At 47.6% G+C, this 14,420-nt stretch overlaps 1 long non-coding RNA gene and 1 pseudogene across 1 annotated transcript; both read left to right on the top strand.

Moving 5' to 3' along the window:
- Nucleotides 1–7,569: 7,569 nt before the first annotated feature.
- Nucleotides 7,570–9,637, top strand: LOC123815750 (annotated as a pseudogene).
- A 60-nt stretch (nt 9,638–9,697) lies between these two features.
- Nucleotides 9,698–13,887, top strand: LOC123815756. Its single transcript, XR_006785162.1, has 3 exons — nt 9,698–9,739; nt 10,170–10,202; nt 10,312–13,887. It is a non-coding gene; the product is annotated as an uncharacterized LOC123815756 (long non-coding RNA).
- Nucleotides 13,888–14,420: the final 533 nt, after the last annotated feature.

Raw genomic sequence — 14,420 nt, 5'->3', positions numbered from 1 at the left:
TGTGAACAGCACAGAGGCTCTCACACCTGGATGGTCTCCCTACTGCTCATCTGGACTGCAGGGCTCAGCCTGTTGCTTCTGGGCTGCAAGTCTGCACAGCACATTGTTCTACAGAGCAACTTGTACAATAATCAACACAGCAGAAAATGAAAACTTCAAGAGACTCTGTAAAGAGTAAGTGTAGGATTTGGTTCAAACTTTGAGCAAACTTTCCTACCTCAAAGGTTTTCCTTTTTTAACCTTACCCTGAAGGTGTGGTTATTGGTATGAGAGTGGGAGAGACTGACAAAGAGAAACAGACCAGGAGCCTTTACTCTTTTTGATGAAAACTTCTTTAGCATCATATGGGGTTTCATGTGCACAGATGAACAAACTCCTTTACTTTAGTTGTAATTTCTCATTTATAGGTTTTAACATTTTATAATTTTTACAGGGAATATGCATGCATCATATAAATTGCCTATTATCTATATGTACATAATTAATTTAAAAAGTGTTGTTTACATGTATGGAAGGGAAGGCAGACAGGGAGGAAAGTGAAGAGCTCAGCTAAGGGCAGACAGTGTTGGGCTCCATGTCTGGGCTCTGGGCAATGTACCTACACACCTTCCCCCCACTCCTTACTCAGGGATGCTGCCCTCTGTGGAGGCCAAGCTGGGTTATTTCCTTCTTCTGGGCCATGGTCATTCTCATCTCCTCAATGATCTGTTGCTTTTAAGAGGTGACTTTTTTTTATTACACATTGCATTTTTCACCCTTTTTTCAGTGGGATGATTTGGGCACATCCTCTAGCCCTTGTTGTCAGGAAAGGAATTTCTAAAGCCAACGGTTGGTCCCAGTGAAGAGGGTCAGAATCTGAATTTTAAGACGTGATGTGAAGATGATCTGTCAGAAGTTTCATAAGTGAAGGGATTTTATGTAACTTGTTCTCTGAAAACATTACTCATGCACATATAGGAGTACTCAGAAGACTCTCAAGAGGGGGAGAAGATATGGAGAATAAGTAGCATAGATGGTAGGTAGAAAATAGACAGGGGGAGGGCATGAGTAGTATGGGAAATGTAGAAGCTAAAGAACTTATGACACATGGACATGAACTAAAGGGGGGAATGTGGGTGGGAGAGGGTGTGCAGGGTGGAGGGGAGTGAAGTGGGGGAAATGGGACAACTGTAATAGCAAAATCAATAAAATATAATTTTAAAAAAGACTCTCAAGAATATACAAAATTGAATGAGTTACACTGTCCCCCCTGCCCCCTTCAGTCACCTCAGTCCTCTACCTGGAAACCATCTCAGTGAGTCACTTCTGCTTCCTCCTCCCAGGAAAATCCACCTGTGCATTAATGTTGCTGTTATGTGTGTAAAAACAGCTCAGGCCACAGACTGGGAGAAAATGTTTGCAAATCATTGTTTTAGAATATACATAAGAATCCTGACACTCAACAAGAAGAAAACAACAACTCAATACAAAGTGATCAGTACTCTAGACAGACACTTCACCAAAGAATCTATGTCAGCCCTGGGTGGGTGGCTCAGTGAGTTGGAGTATTGTCCCATGCAACCATAGGTTGTGGGTTTGACCCCTGGTCAGGGCACATAGGTAGGTTTAGTGTACGATCCCCAGTCCAGGCGCCCAAGGGAGAAACACAACTATTGTGTTTCCCCCTCACATCACTGTTTCTCTCTCAGTCCAGTTCTCTGACCCACCAGGCTGCTCATGACTCAGTGGTCCCAACTCACTTGGTAGCACGAGGCTTAATCAAAACTCTCTCCCACCTCCCCCAATACACATCTGATGCCAGCTCTAATGGCCAGTGCTCACACTGACCTTCCTGTACCTGGGAACAGCCTGGCTCTTTAGGTTCCCTACTGCCCTGGCTCACATCCTGCAACCCTGAGAAAACAGCCCAGAAGAACACGACAAGAAACCCTCCCCTACCCCCCTACAACCCCTGTGCTTTCTCTTTTAAAAACCCCATTCTTGCCTCCCGCTCCCCCCACCCAGGCTGCAGTCTGGTCCAACTCAGCCCCCCTGTAAATGCAGCATCAAATAAAGGCACTTGGATTAGATCATCCAGCTCCTCCCACCTCTACTCTAACAATTTTTTAGATTGTTGCACATTTCTAACAGTCTCTGTGTAGATCCCAGGGTGCTGCCTGAGACACCGTGAGCAATCCTGTGTGCACAGTTACCATCATTCTGTTGACTGGAGCATTTGGAGACATTACACCCTTTTGCTTCCATAAAACCACCACACAACATCCATACACACACACACACACACACATACATATACATGTATGTGTGTGTGTGTATATACATATACACACACACGCACGCACGCACACACATGTCATTATCTTCTTTAGGACAAATTCCTATAAGAGGAATTCCTGTGTCAAAATATAAGCACATTTGAAATTCCTGTCTCCTTTTGCAAAAGCATCCTTCAAGAGTTTTGTCCCACTTTTTCAATACCCTTCAAACCTTTTGCAAACAGAATGTGTTTCCCCACCCCTGGGCTGATAAGCTGATCATTTGGCTTTCATCTTTGCCAAACTGATAGATTTTTATTTTATTCCTATTTTTTCTTATTCTGCATTCTCAGTTTTTGCTTACATGCATTTACTACAAATGTAATTGTTTACCATAGGCATTTATTCTTTTTCAAGTTGTTTCTTAATCTTCTTTATCTTTTGGCTGAGTTGTAAACTTTTTCTTATTTTTAGACAGAAGGGAAGGGAGGGAGAAAACCAGGGAGAGAAACATGAATGTGTGATTCCTTCTTCTGTGCCCCCTACTGGGGACCTGGCCAGCAAGGCAGGCATGAGCCCTGACTGGTACTGAATTGGCGTCCCTTTTGCTTAGCAGTCCCAGCACTCAATCCACTGACCCTCACCAGCCTGGGCTGAGTTGTAAATATTTTAGATATTCAATTGAAGAAGGGACAAAGAAAATGCCAGAATAATAAAGCTGCTTCCCCAGAACAGAAATAAAGCCAAAGGACTTTATCACCACCAAACCAGTATCACAAGAAATGTCAAAGGGTCTTCTTTAAAAACAACAAGAAGAAGAAAATAAAAATACCCATAATGAAATGGCAAAAAATACACGTAAATCCAGATTTACTGTAAATGAAAATGGATTAATTTCTCTAAATAGGAAAAGAAGACCCTCACCTGTGCTGTCCACAGGAGACTCAGTCTGAAGGACACACACACACAGACTGGAAGAGGAGGAATGTAAAGTATATTTCAGGGAAATGGATACCAACAAACAAACAAAGCTGGGGTAGCAATGCATACACCAGACAACACAGACTTGAAAACAAAGGTGACATAAGTTGACACAGAGAAGGACCCAGCATTTCCACTTCTGGGTATTTATCTGAAGAAACCCAAATCACTACACAGAAAAGACATACACATCCATATGTTCACTGTAGCCTTATTTACCAAAGCCAAGATATGGAAGCAACCTAAGCGTCCTTCAATAGATGAATGGAAAACACAGAAGTGGTTCATATACACCACAGAGTATGACTCAGCCACAAACATGCATGAAATCTCTTCATTGGCAACAACATGCATGGAAGGTGTTGTGCTGAGTGAAATACATCACACAGAGAAAGACAAATGCCAGGTGACTGCACTTCCATGTGGAATCTACAAATTAAGTCATCGAGCAGAACAGAGATTCACAGATACAGGGAACAGACTGATGTTTGCCAGATGGGAGGGGGTGAGTGGGCCGGGTGAAAATGGTGAAGAGATTAAGCAGTACAAATTGGTCATTTACAAAATAATCAGTGGGATGAAAAGTCCAGCATAGGGAATATAGTCATTAATATTTTAATAACTAAAAATGGTGTCAGATGGGTACTAGATTTATGGGCAATATCAGTTTGTAATTTATATACATGTCTAATCACAGAGTTGTACAGAAACTAATATAATATTGTACATCAACTGTACATGAGAAAGAAGGACTTCTGGCCAAGATGGAGGTGTAGGTAGACACACTGTGCCTCCTCCCACAACCAACAGAAGGACAACAACAATTTAAAAACAAGAAACAACCAGAACTGACAGAAAATTGAAATGTATGGAAGTCCAACAACCAAGGAGTTAAAGAAGAAACATTCATACAGACCGGCAGGAGGGGTGGAGATGGGCAGCCGGAGAGGACTCCAGCAAGATGGCAGCTGGTGGACCCCTCGAGGCAGCAGATAGTGGAGGGGTGAGGCACAGAGGCAGCTGCTGGACCCGGTGGTCCCACATTCACATGCAGATAAAACAGGCAAAACTGGGGAGGGGGAGAGACCGCACAACCCAGGGCCCCGCCTTGGGAAATAAAGCCTCAAACATGGATTGAAAACACATGTGGGGGTTGAGGCGGCCATGGGAGAAATTCCCAGCCTCACAGGAGAGTTCGCTGGAGAGACCCACAGGGTCCTAGAACATACACAAACATACACACAAACACACACACACACACACCCTGGAATCAGCACCAGAAGGCCCCAATTGCTTGTGGGAAGCGGGGGAACTGACTGAAATCCAGCAGAGAGTGGAGCAAGCGCCATTGTTCTCTCTCAGACCCCTGCCCCACACACAGCATCACAACCCAGTGACAGGGGTTGCCGCCCCCTGCCCAGAGCACCTAAGGCTCCGCCCCTCACTATGTAACAGGCACGTCAGGACAAAAAAAATTGCCCAAACGAAAGAACAGATCAAAACTCAAAAAATAAAAAATACAACTAACTGACAAAGAGATAGGCAACCTATCAGATGCAGAGTTCAAAGCACTGGTTATCAGGATGCACACAGAATTGGTTGGATTTGGTTGAAAATTACATGAAAAAATGAAGGATACACTAAGTGAAATAAAGGAAAATGTACAGGGAACCAATAGTGATGGGAGGACACTGGGGCTCAAATCAATGGTGTGGACCAGAAGGAAGAAACATCCACTCAGAAAAGAATGAAGAAAAATGAATTGAAAAAATAAATTCAAAAAATGAATTCAGGCCCTGGCTGGCATAGCTCAGTGGATTGAGTGTAGGCTGCGAACCAACCAAAGTGTCGCAGGTTCAATTCCCAGTCATGGTACATGCCTGGGTTGCAGGCCATGACCCCCAGCAACCTCACATTGATGTTTCTCTCTCTCTCTCTCTATCTCCCTCCCTTCCCTCTCTAAAAATAAATAAATAAAATCTTTTAAAAATGAATTCAAAAAAATGAAGAGAGGCTTAAGAACATCCAGAACACTTTTAAATGTTCCAACATAAGAATTACAGGTGTCCCACAAGGAGAAGAGGAACAGCAATAAGGGGAGAAGTTAGCTGAACAAATAATCAAGGAGAACTTCCCCAAGCAGGCAAAGGAAATAGACTTGCAGGAACACCAGGAAGCTCAGAGAATCCCAAAGAAGTTAGACCCAAGGAGGAACACACCAAGGCACATCATAACTACATTACCCAAGATGAAAGATAAGGAAAGAAACCTAGGAGTGTTACAGTACAAAAGGGGTGGGGCCAAGGGCAGCCAAGGCAATATACTATTACCTGAAAGGAACCCCCCCAGGTTCGTTATGTCCACCGCCAGAGGAAAGACTTCTCTCAATGCCAGAGATCAGTGAAAAGGAAAGGAATTTAGTATTCATTTGAAATAACACGAGCTAAAGTTCCCCACAAATGCACACAGTCCTCCCAGCACCTTCCACATGGCAAAAGGGAGCACTTCCAAAGCCTCATGGTCCTGACTCTCACCCAAGCTTCATGGTCCCAACCAACACACCAAAGCTGTGAGGTCCTAAACAGACGCATGGTCCCAAAAAGAAAGAAGCCCAATGGCTCCTGTGCCTCCATTTAAATCCCAGCACTAATCTTCCTCTGCAGCCCCGTTTCCAGCTCTTCTCACAATCGGCCACAGCTGCCCGCATTCTGGGCAGGTGTGGCCCTGTGGTGTGGAGCCAATTATCTCTAAGCCCCCCTGGACCCTATTACAAATCCCTATTTGGGGCTCCCCTCTTGGCTGCACCCTGTTACAATAGCATAATCAATAAAATATATTTTAAAAAAGAAATAAAGATATTTAAAAAGAAGATAAATATATCTGGAATTCATTTAGAAATGGATTAACTTTTTAACTGTCCTTAATGAAAATGAAGAATAAAAAAATAAAATATCTCCTATGATGACCGGGAAAGTACACAAACACACTTCTGCTCCATTCATTCCCAAGTACCTTGAGCCCAGGAAAGTGACCTGTGAGGGCTGAGTCAGCCTCTTCTGCACAGAACAGGAAGTTGACTTAAGAAATGAGAGACATAGAAGCTGTGATGACTGAGGCTTGGTGAACTGCTGAACACTTCTTCAAAAATGAAAGTGTGCTTATCCCTCAAGAAATGTCAACAGGTAGTTGACAACTGACAGAACTTGTTTGGATTAAATGCAAGCTCTGAGCAGAAAAAAACAGATTTTGGAAAACCTATGTGTCACCATGTAAGCCAGACAGCTTCCCAGAGCTGACAACTGTTTCCAGTGGGATCTGTGGTAATGTTAACAATTGTGATTTTTGATGATGTGCAATTAAATGCACCAACACTGGAAGATCTCCATCACTTAGTGAAATGATGCATTACTTTAAATAATCCTGTATCAGTACAAGAACCAGTCAAGTAATGTATCAGAATAGGAAATACTCAATGGATTTGTTTCAGGTTCCACTTTGCAAAGAGCTTTCCAAGAACTACCACTTATGTAGCTTTAGTGTATGACCCAGGGTGAATATCCACACTTATCTAAAAAGGTTATTTAAATGCCCCTCCTACATATTTGTATGAAGCTGTGTATTTTTCATATACAAAAAACAAAACAGTAAGTGAAACACGGCAGTAAATATGAAAATCCAGCAGTCTTCTAGTGATAGAAACAAGCTCTGAGACTTGCAAAAAAATGTAACATGTAAGAAGACCCACTCTTCTCACTACTTTTTATTTGGGGAATAGTTATTTTTTATAAAAATATTATCCCTGTTAACATGTCATAGGTTGTCAAAGTTATTCTAAATAATTTTTTCAAACTATTTTTCCTTATGGTAATACCGATAGCTATAACGCACACAAACACAATTATTTTGGCCGTCCTCCCTATTTTGTAAGGCAGTATAGATCTTCAGAAACCAAAATGTGTGAGACGCCATGAATAAAACAGCCCGAAGACCGGGACTCGGGGAGACTGAGGGACAGAGACTTCTCCGTGTAGGAGGGGGCTCAGCGCAGTCCCGGGTCCCCAGACCTGGCTGCAGGGTCTCAGCATGAGACCTGGAGGACCGAGATGGGGTGAGGGGGGTACTCACAGGATTGAGGACTCCCCTTCTCGTCTGGGTTTCACTTCTCCCTCTTACAACCTGGGTCAGGTCCTACATCCCGGAAACACCTGACGTTTCCGCAGTTCTCGCTATGATTGGATGTCCGAACATTAGAGCAGCCAATCAGCGTCACGGTGCTTCTGGGTATAAAGTCAACACCAACCACCAGAACTCAGTTCTCCCCAGACGCCCAGGGCGGGTCATGGGGCCCCCCACTCCTGCTCCTGCTGCTCTCGGGGGTCCTGGCCCTGACCGAGACCTGGGCCGGTGAGTGCGGGGTGGGGAGGGACGGCCTGTGTGGAGCAGGAGCTACGGGACCAGGCGCGGACTCAGGACCCGGGGAAAGCACACCTCGAGCACCTGTAACTCATAGACCGCAGACCCCCCAACTCCCGCCTTGGCCCTCCTTCTCTTTCCCCCTCCTGTCACCATTCACCCTCTTTCTTTTCCCCGGACTCCTGCCCTTAACCGTCCCACAGCCAAGGACTCAGAACCAGTGTCCTCCCGACCCCAGGGCCCCACACGCTGATGGTGTTCAGCACCGCCACGGCCGGAATCGGCCGCGGGAAGTCCCGGTACAGGGTCGTGGGCTACGTGGACGACACGGAGATCGTGCGGTTCGACAGCGACGCCGCGAGGCAGAGAATGGAGCCGCGGGTGCCGTGGATGGAGCAGCCATGGGTGAAGCAGGAGCACCCACAATTTTGGGACGACTACACACGGGACCCCAAAACTACGAGAAGATGTATGGAGGGAACGTGAACAACCTGCGCGCCTACTACAACCAGAGCGAGGACGGTGAGCCACGTGCGCCTGGATACCGACCCTCATCCCCACCGAAAGGCCTGGATCGCCCCGATTATCCGTGTCCGAGCGTCACACGGTGGCTGCGGGGTGCGCGCGACATCCAACCCAGAAGGAATTCAAAGGGACTTGAACCCGTTTGAATTCTCAGTTGGGGTTCAACACCGCGAGCCGGGTCCTCACCTGTGCGGTCCCGGGAGACTCCTGCTCCTGGTGGGAATAAGTGGAGGGACCTGACGCCCGGGCGGGGTCAGGGGCTCACACCTTCCAGGAAATGAGGGGCTGTGTGGTGAGATCAGACGGGCGCTTCTTCCGCGGGTACACTCAGTTCGCCTACGACAGTACAGACTTCATCGCCCTGAACGAGGACCTGCGCTCCTGGACCGCAACCGACATGGCGGCCCGGATCACCTGGCGCAAGTTGGTGGAGCTCCCTGCAGCAGAGCGACGGCAGCGGGAGAGTCCTAGGGGACCTGTGCGTGCGCTGACTCCGCCTGTTCCTAGAAAATGGAAAGGAGACGCTGCTCCGAGCAGGTACCAGGGCGCGGGCCTCCCCGAGGAGAGGATCTGTGGGCTGGGGCAGCTTCCTACAAGGAGAGGAGGAAAATGGGGCACTGTCAGAAACCCCCTCCTGCTCTGAGGTGAAAGAGTCAACCAGGTTTCCTTATTCTCTGACTTATCCGCGGGCCCAGCTTTCCCTAAAGGACAGTAAGGGACCCAGCCTGTCCCTGAAACACCCCACAGCAGTTCCCTCACACCCTGCAGCACCTGGTGCACCAGGACCCTCTCCCTGGTTCTGGGGCTGAGACCTTCTCTGGAGGCCTGACTCCAGCACTGGTGACTCACTCTGCCTCCACCTAAGGCTGTGTCACCACTTAAAGACCTGGGCACTCCTACCCTGGGTTCTTGCCCAATTCTGGAACTTTTCAGGACACAAGAGAATATCTGTCCAGGCTAGTGTCTGGGTGTTGCTCTCCCTTCCCCCACCCCCACTGTCCTGTCCACTCTCAGGGTGGTCACATGAGCACTGCTGAAGTGTCCCATGACCATGCAGAGTTCCTGATTTTTCTCACCTTTCCCTCAGACCCTCCAAAGACACACGTGACCCACCACCCCATCTCTGACCATGAGGTCACCCTGAGATGCTGGGCCCTGGGTTTCTACCCTGTGGACATCACCCTGACCTGGCAGTGTGATGGGGAGGACCTAACCCAGGACATGGAGCTGGTGGAGACCAGGCCTGCAGGGGACGGAACCTTCCAGAAGTGGGCAGCTGTGGCCATGCCCCCTGGAGAGGAGCAGAGATACACATGCCTTGTGCAGCACCAGGGGGTGCCTGAGCCCCTGACCCTGAGATGGGGTGAGGAGGGGGTGTGGGCACAGAGCCTCTCCTCAGGGTGTCCCTGAGCAGGGTCAGGACTCAGGCCTGAGGTTGACCTCTCACCTTCCCCTCACAGACCCCTCTCCTCAGACCACCATCACCATCATGGGCATCGCTGCTGCCCTGGGTCTCCTTGGAGCTGTGGTCACTGGAGATGTGCTGTGGAGGAGGAAGAGCACAGGTGGGCAAGGCGTGGGGCTGAGTTTCCTGTGTCCCTGGGGGTCAAGCCCAGGTGGAAGTGTGCTCTGCCTCCTTAATGGGCTTCATGTCCCAACATGAGTGTTTGTCCATGTGGGGCCTGTTTACTAACACTGACTCTTTAGGGAGGCCCATGGGAACATGAGGTTAAATTTATCGGCTGATGATTCTAGTGATGGGGACTGATTCCCAGTTGTCCCAGGTCAGAGGGGATGGTCCCTGCTGAGGACGGTAATGCAGACGGTGGTTGGTCTGCAGTTCCAGCACACATACTTTCCATGTATTCCTGATCCTGCCCTGGGTGTTCAGTCACAGTTCTGGAACCTGCCCTGGGCTTCATGAGTATGGGGCTCCTTTAGGGTCATGGGACCCAGCCTCCCCCTGACTTCTCACAGAATGTTTTCTTCCCACAGGCAGAGGCAGGAAGAACTACGCCCAGGCTGCCTGTAAGCCTGGGTGTTGGGGAGGTGACATCTGGGACCCTTGGGAGAGTGTGGGCTGGAGTCTGTGAGGGGGGCTCCCCAACCCATAACTCTGCTGTTGTGTCTTCCCCAGGCAGCAACAGTGCCCAGAGGTCTGATGTGTCTCTCACAGCTCCTGATGGTGAGACCCTGAGGGCAGGAGGTGGGGGGCATTGAGACCGAGGGGCAAAATTGGGTTTTGGGGATTCTCAGAGTGGGACATTCTGAGCATGTGGTGGATGTGGGAGAATGTGACACTTCTGACACTGACCTGAATTTGTTCATGACAACTTTCTTTCCCAGCATGACAGGGCTGCTTTCTAGAGGGCTTGGTGCTAAAACAGTCACTACAGCCTCCCCTTGAGACTTTAAGGTTCCCTGACTGCTGTCTACACCCAGCATCGGAATGTTATTTAATCATCTCAGTGTCCCTGCATTATTTTAATATTACTGATATATGTATATATAAGTAAATCAGAAGTGATTTAGATTAAAATCTCCAAGGTGTATTTTTTCTGGTAGGTATTATTCTGTCTACACCTTCACCCTGTTTCTTAAGCTGTTCTAAGTCACTTTCTGTTCGTACACTTACCATGAGGTGTGGAGACAACACAGGAGGGACAGACTGTGTGCCACAGGACAAGGGGACCTCACGGCTCCCCAGTGATGTTCCCTGTGACCACTTGTGCTCCATGGGCAATTCAGGGTTTCTTCCCGCACATCTAAATGTGACCTTTTGTGCCTCTGGCTGTAGCTGGTTGAGTCCCCTGATTCTAACCAAGTGCCACTTTGTAGACTAGGAGTCTCCCCATGCTTCCAGGCCCCCCTCTTATATACATCAGGGGTGTCCATATGGGGTCAGAGAGCTGACCAACTGAAGGTGAGAACACCTGCTTACAGCAGGAACTGTTCCAGTGTCCACTGTCCTTAATCCACTGCAGACACTGTTCTCGTTCTGCAGATGCTGAGTCCTGGAAGGTCATGGCCAAGGAGCTGAATTCCTTAGTGGCTTCCTCTGAGAGTTCTTCCCCAAGAGAGAGCCCTTGGGCCACAGGGTCAGTCTGGCTGCTGGGCTGAGGACAGAATCAGGAGACAAGGGACCAGCGAGGCAGGAGGGAAAGGTGTGGGGAAGCTCCCATGGTTCCAGGCTGCAGGAGCTGGGTGTTCTGATGGGGCTGTGAGTGGTGGAAACAGTGGGAAGGGACTGGACCCTGAATGCATTTGGAAGATGGATTTCACAGCATTTCCTAGTAATTCAGTCTGGGGTGTGGGGAAGGAGTCAAGGAGGGCACCCCACATTTGTACTGTGCCAGCAGAAAGGTGGGGTTATATCAGCAGAGATGGGGAAGACTCTGTAGAGCATGTGTGGGGGAGGGGTGGGCATTTCAAGCTTTCAGCTGAAGAGAAGGTCAAGGTGAGATTTCTGTTAGAAACACCAGTGAGGTGTCAGGTTGGACAGATGAGTGTGGGGACCTTGAGGAGAAATGTCTGGGCTGGAGACAGACTTGGGAGTGATGCTATGAAAATGACATTTAAATCTGTGAGCATGGATGAGGCCACCAAGGGAGCCAGGACTGTGGAAGAGGAAGAACAAGGTCTGGACTCTACTTCCCTGTCCTGACAGTGGTGACATTCACCTTGGTCACTCACCTCAGTTGATGACAGCCAGGTCTCCCCATCATACAGTCACAATTTGGTGTTTGTCATTCTTTAGTATTTTAGGGGGAGGTATTCTGAGATTGTCCTGCTGTGCTCTTCACCACTTCTACACTCACCCCTCCTTAGCCTCTCTCATAACTTCCACCCAAGTCAGCGAAAATATGATGGTTGTCCTATATTAGCCATCAACATTGATTAGTAGGGTCTAAGCAAAATATAGCTTAAGAAATACAATCAATAATATTGTTGTGACTACATATGTTGTCAGATGGCTACTAGATTTATCGGGGAGATTACTTAGTAAGCAATATAAATGTTTAATCACTGATTTATAGCTGAAACTGATAAATATTATATGGCAACTATCTTAAAAAATAAAAAATTATTTAAAGTTTTTAAAAATGCTAACTTGGACTTCTTGCCCAGCATTCCAATAGAAGTTTGGGGGAGAAATTCAAGTATTTTGTGTCAAGCCTACAAGGAATCCTGGTCTCAGACAGATTTGGATCCACACAAGTCATTGATGAGCTAGGGCCCAGGCTGGGGAAGGGACTTAAATCCACATTTAAATGTCTTGTGTTTCTGGGGAAGGAAAGGTGGTTCATATGTTGTCATATGATATGAAAGGTGCAGTGTTTTCTCTACCGTGGGGGAAAGTCAGGCAAAAGATGACAAAGTGGCTCTAAGTTCAACATCATGAAAATCTCCAAATGCTCCCTCTCTGCAATTATTCCCCTGATTGATTTCTGGAGCAAATAAGAGAACCCAACAATGTCCACTTTAAACACAGAAAGATTTCTATGTGGGATATTGGGGGCTCATTTTATTTCAGGAGAAGCCACAGAACAGAGCTGAGGCCGTGAACTGTGAGACATGTGGGACCAGAACCCACAGGGAGACCAGCCCCGGGTCACAGGGATGACAGTGTGAGGGACTTGGGGATGGGGTTCTGAGAAGAGAAGGAGCTGAAAGAAAGGGCCCAGCAGGAAACACCGAGACTGGAGCTCCTGGTGCAGATGTCCCTGCACCCCTGTGACAATGTGACTCTAAGTCAGCTCCACCCAGGGAACAAGGGACACTTCCTCTGCCTCCTGCCTGCTGCTCCTGAGGGCATCTCAGTGATGCCCATCTCTGTCCCCAGTCTCTAGATGTGGCTGAGGGCACCATCCTGTGGTCATGTCCTGATGTCACACCAATTGTCCTCAGGGTCTGGCCCAGGGTCTCCATGGTGCTTCTCCTGCACAGACACCACAGAGGCTGCAGCACATTCACATCCCTGCGGCTGCTACCAATGCCCTCCAGTGACCAGAGCCACCCACACCTTGCTGATGCTGGTGGTCACCTGTGCCACCTCCTACCTGCTCAATTCCATTTTTACACTGACATCACTGTCCTTTTAGACTCTCATCGGTGGTTGTTGCAGCCAGACAAGGTTTTGGTTTCATTTCCCCAGCATCAGCCCCTCCCTGCTGGTCCTCAGGGACCTGGAATTCCTGGAGATGTTCTTGTGGTGTGGAAACCACAGTTGAGATGGTGAATACAACGTCAGCTTCAACAGTAACTTTAATTGCTTTACTCAATAATTATTTACTCAGTTCCATTTCTTAGATAAAATCCACAACGATCTTGGAAGCTCAGTTTGAAACTGGTGCTTCACTGGAAGATCTTCAGGTCAATCCAGAATACGATCACCTTGATAAAGATCCATAAAATTATAAAAGAAATATGTTTCCCCACTGACCAGGGCAGCTGTTGAAGAGAATCTCCTGTCTTTAGGAACATTGAAGTGTTTCCAGAAATTTCATTTTGATGTGAATGTGGACAATACCTGTCCCAAAAAATTATGCAGATTTTATCCCCTTGATAAAGGCAATACTAGGAAATGGAGATGTGCTTTCTACATTATTTTGTGTCTTTATTTTTTCATATCTCTCGCATTTGCTGGTGTGCTACACATAAAATAAGGGTCGTTCCAATGAGGTGCTACTTTCCACATGTGAAGATTTCTTTAAAAATTTTCACCTTAGGATATGTTTACTAATTCTAGAGAGAGGGGAAGGGAGGGAGAGAGAGGAAGGAAGGAAGGAAGGAAGGAAGGAAGGAAGGAAGGAAGGAAGGGAGGGAGGGAGGGAGGGAGGGAGGGAGGGAGGGAGGGAGGAAGAAAGGAAGGGAGGGAGGGAGGGACATTTCACCAGTTGCCTCTCGTCAGTGCCTGGATGGAGGACCACACCCACAATCTAGAGGTGCCCTGACTGGGACTCTGACCCACAATCTTTAATGTAGGGAGGATGCTCCAGTGAACTGAGCCACAGGGCCAGGGTTGAAGTGGGGTTTTGTTGTTGTTATTTCTTTTTCTTTTTCTTTTTTCACAGTTGACTCTCTGTGAAGTTTTTGATTGAATGGATGAAGTGCTATTAACCCTCCAAATACCACCCTTTTATTTCTTTTAGAGGGCCAGTGGGGTTGGATCCACCAGGAATATTGTTGCCATTGGGTAGCCATGGCCAGGGAGAAGCTGGGGTGCACTGAATGCACCCACAACTG

Source organism: Phyllostomus hastatus, unplaced genomic scaffold (genome assembly GCF_019186645.2).
Source record: "Phyllostomus hastatus isolate PE091 unplaced genomic scaffold, TTU_PhHast_1.1 phas_contig_1039, whole genome shotgun sequence".
NCBI classification, from domain to species: Eukaryota; Metazoa; Chordata; class Mammalia; order Chiroptera; family Phyllostomidae; genus Phyllostomus; species Phyllostomus hastatus.
This window is presented reverse-complemented; position numbering and strand designations above follow the sequence as displayed.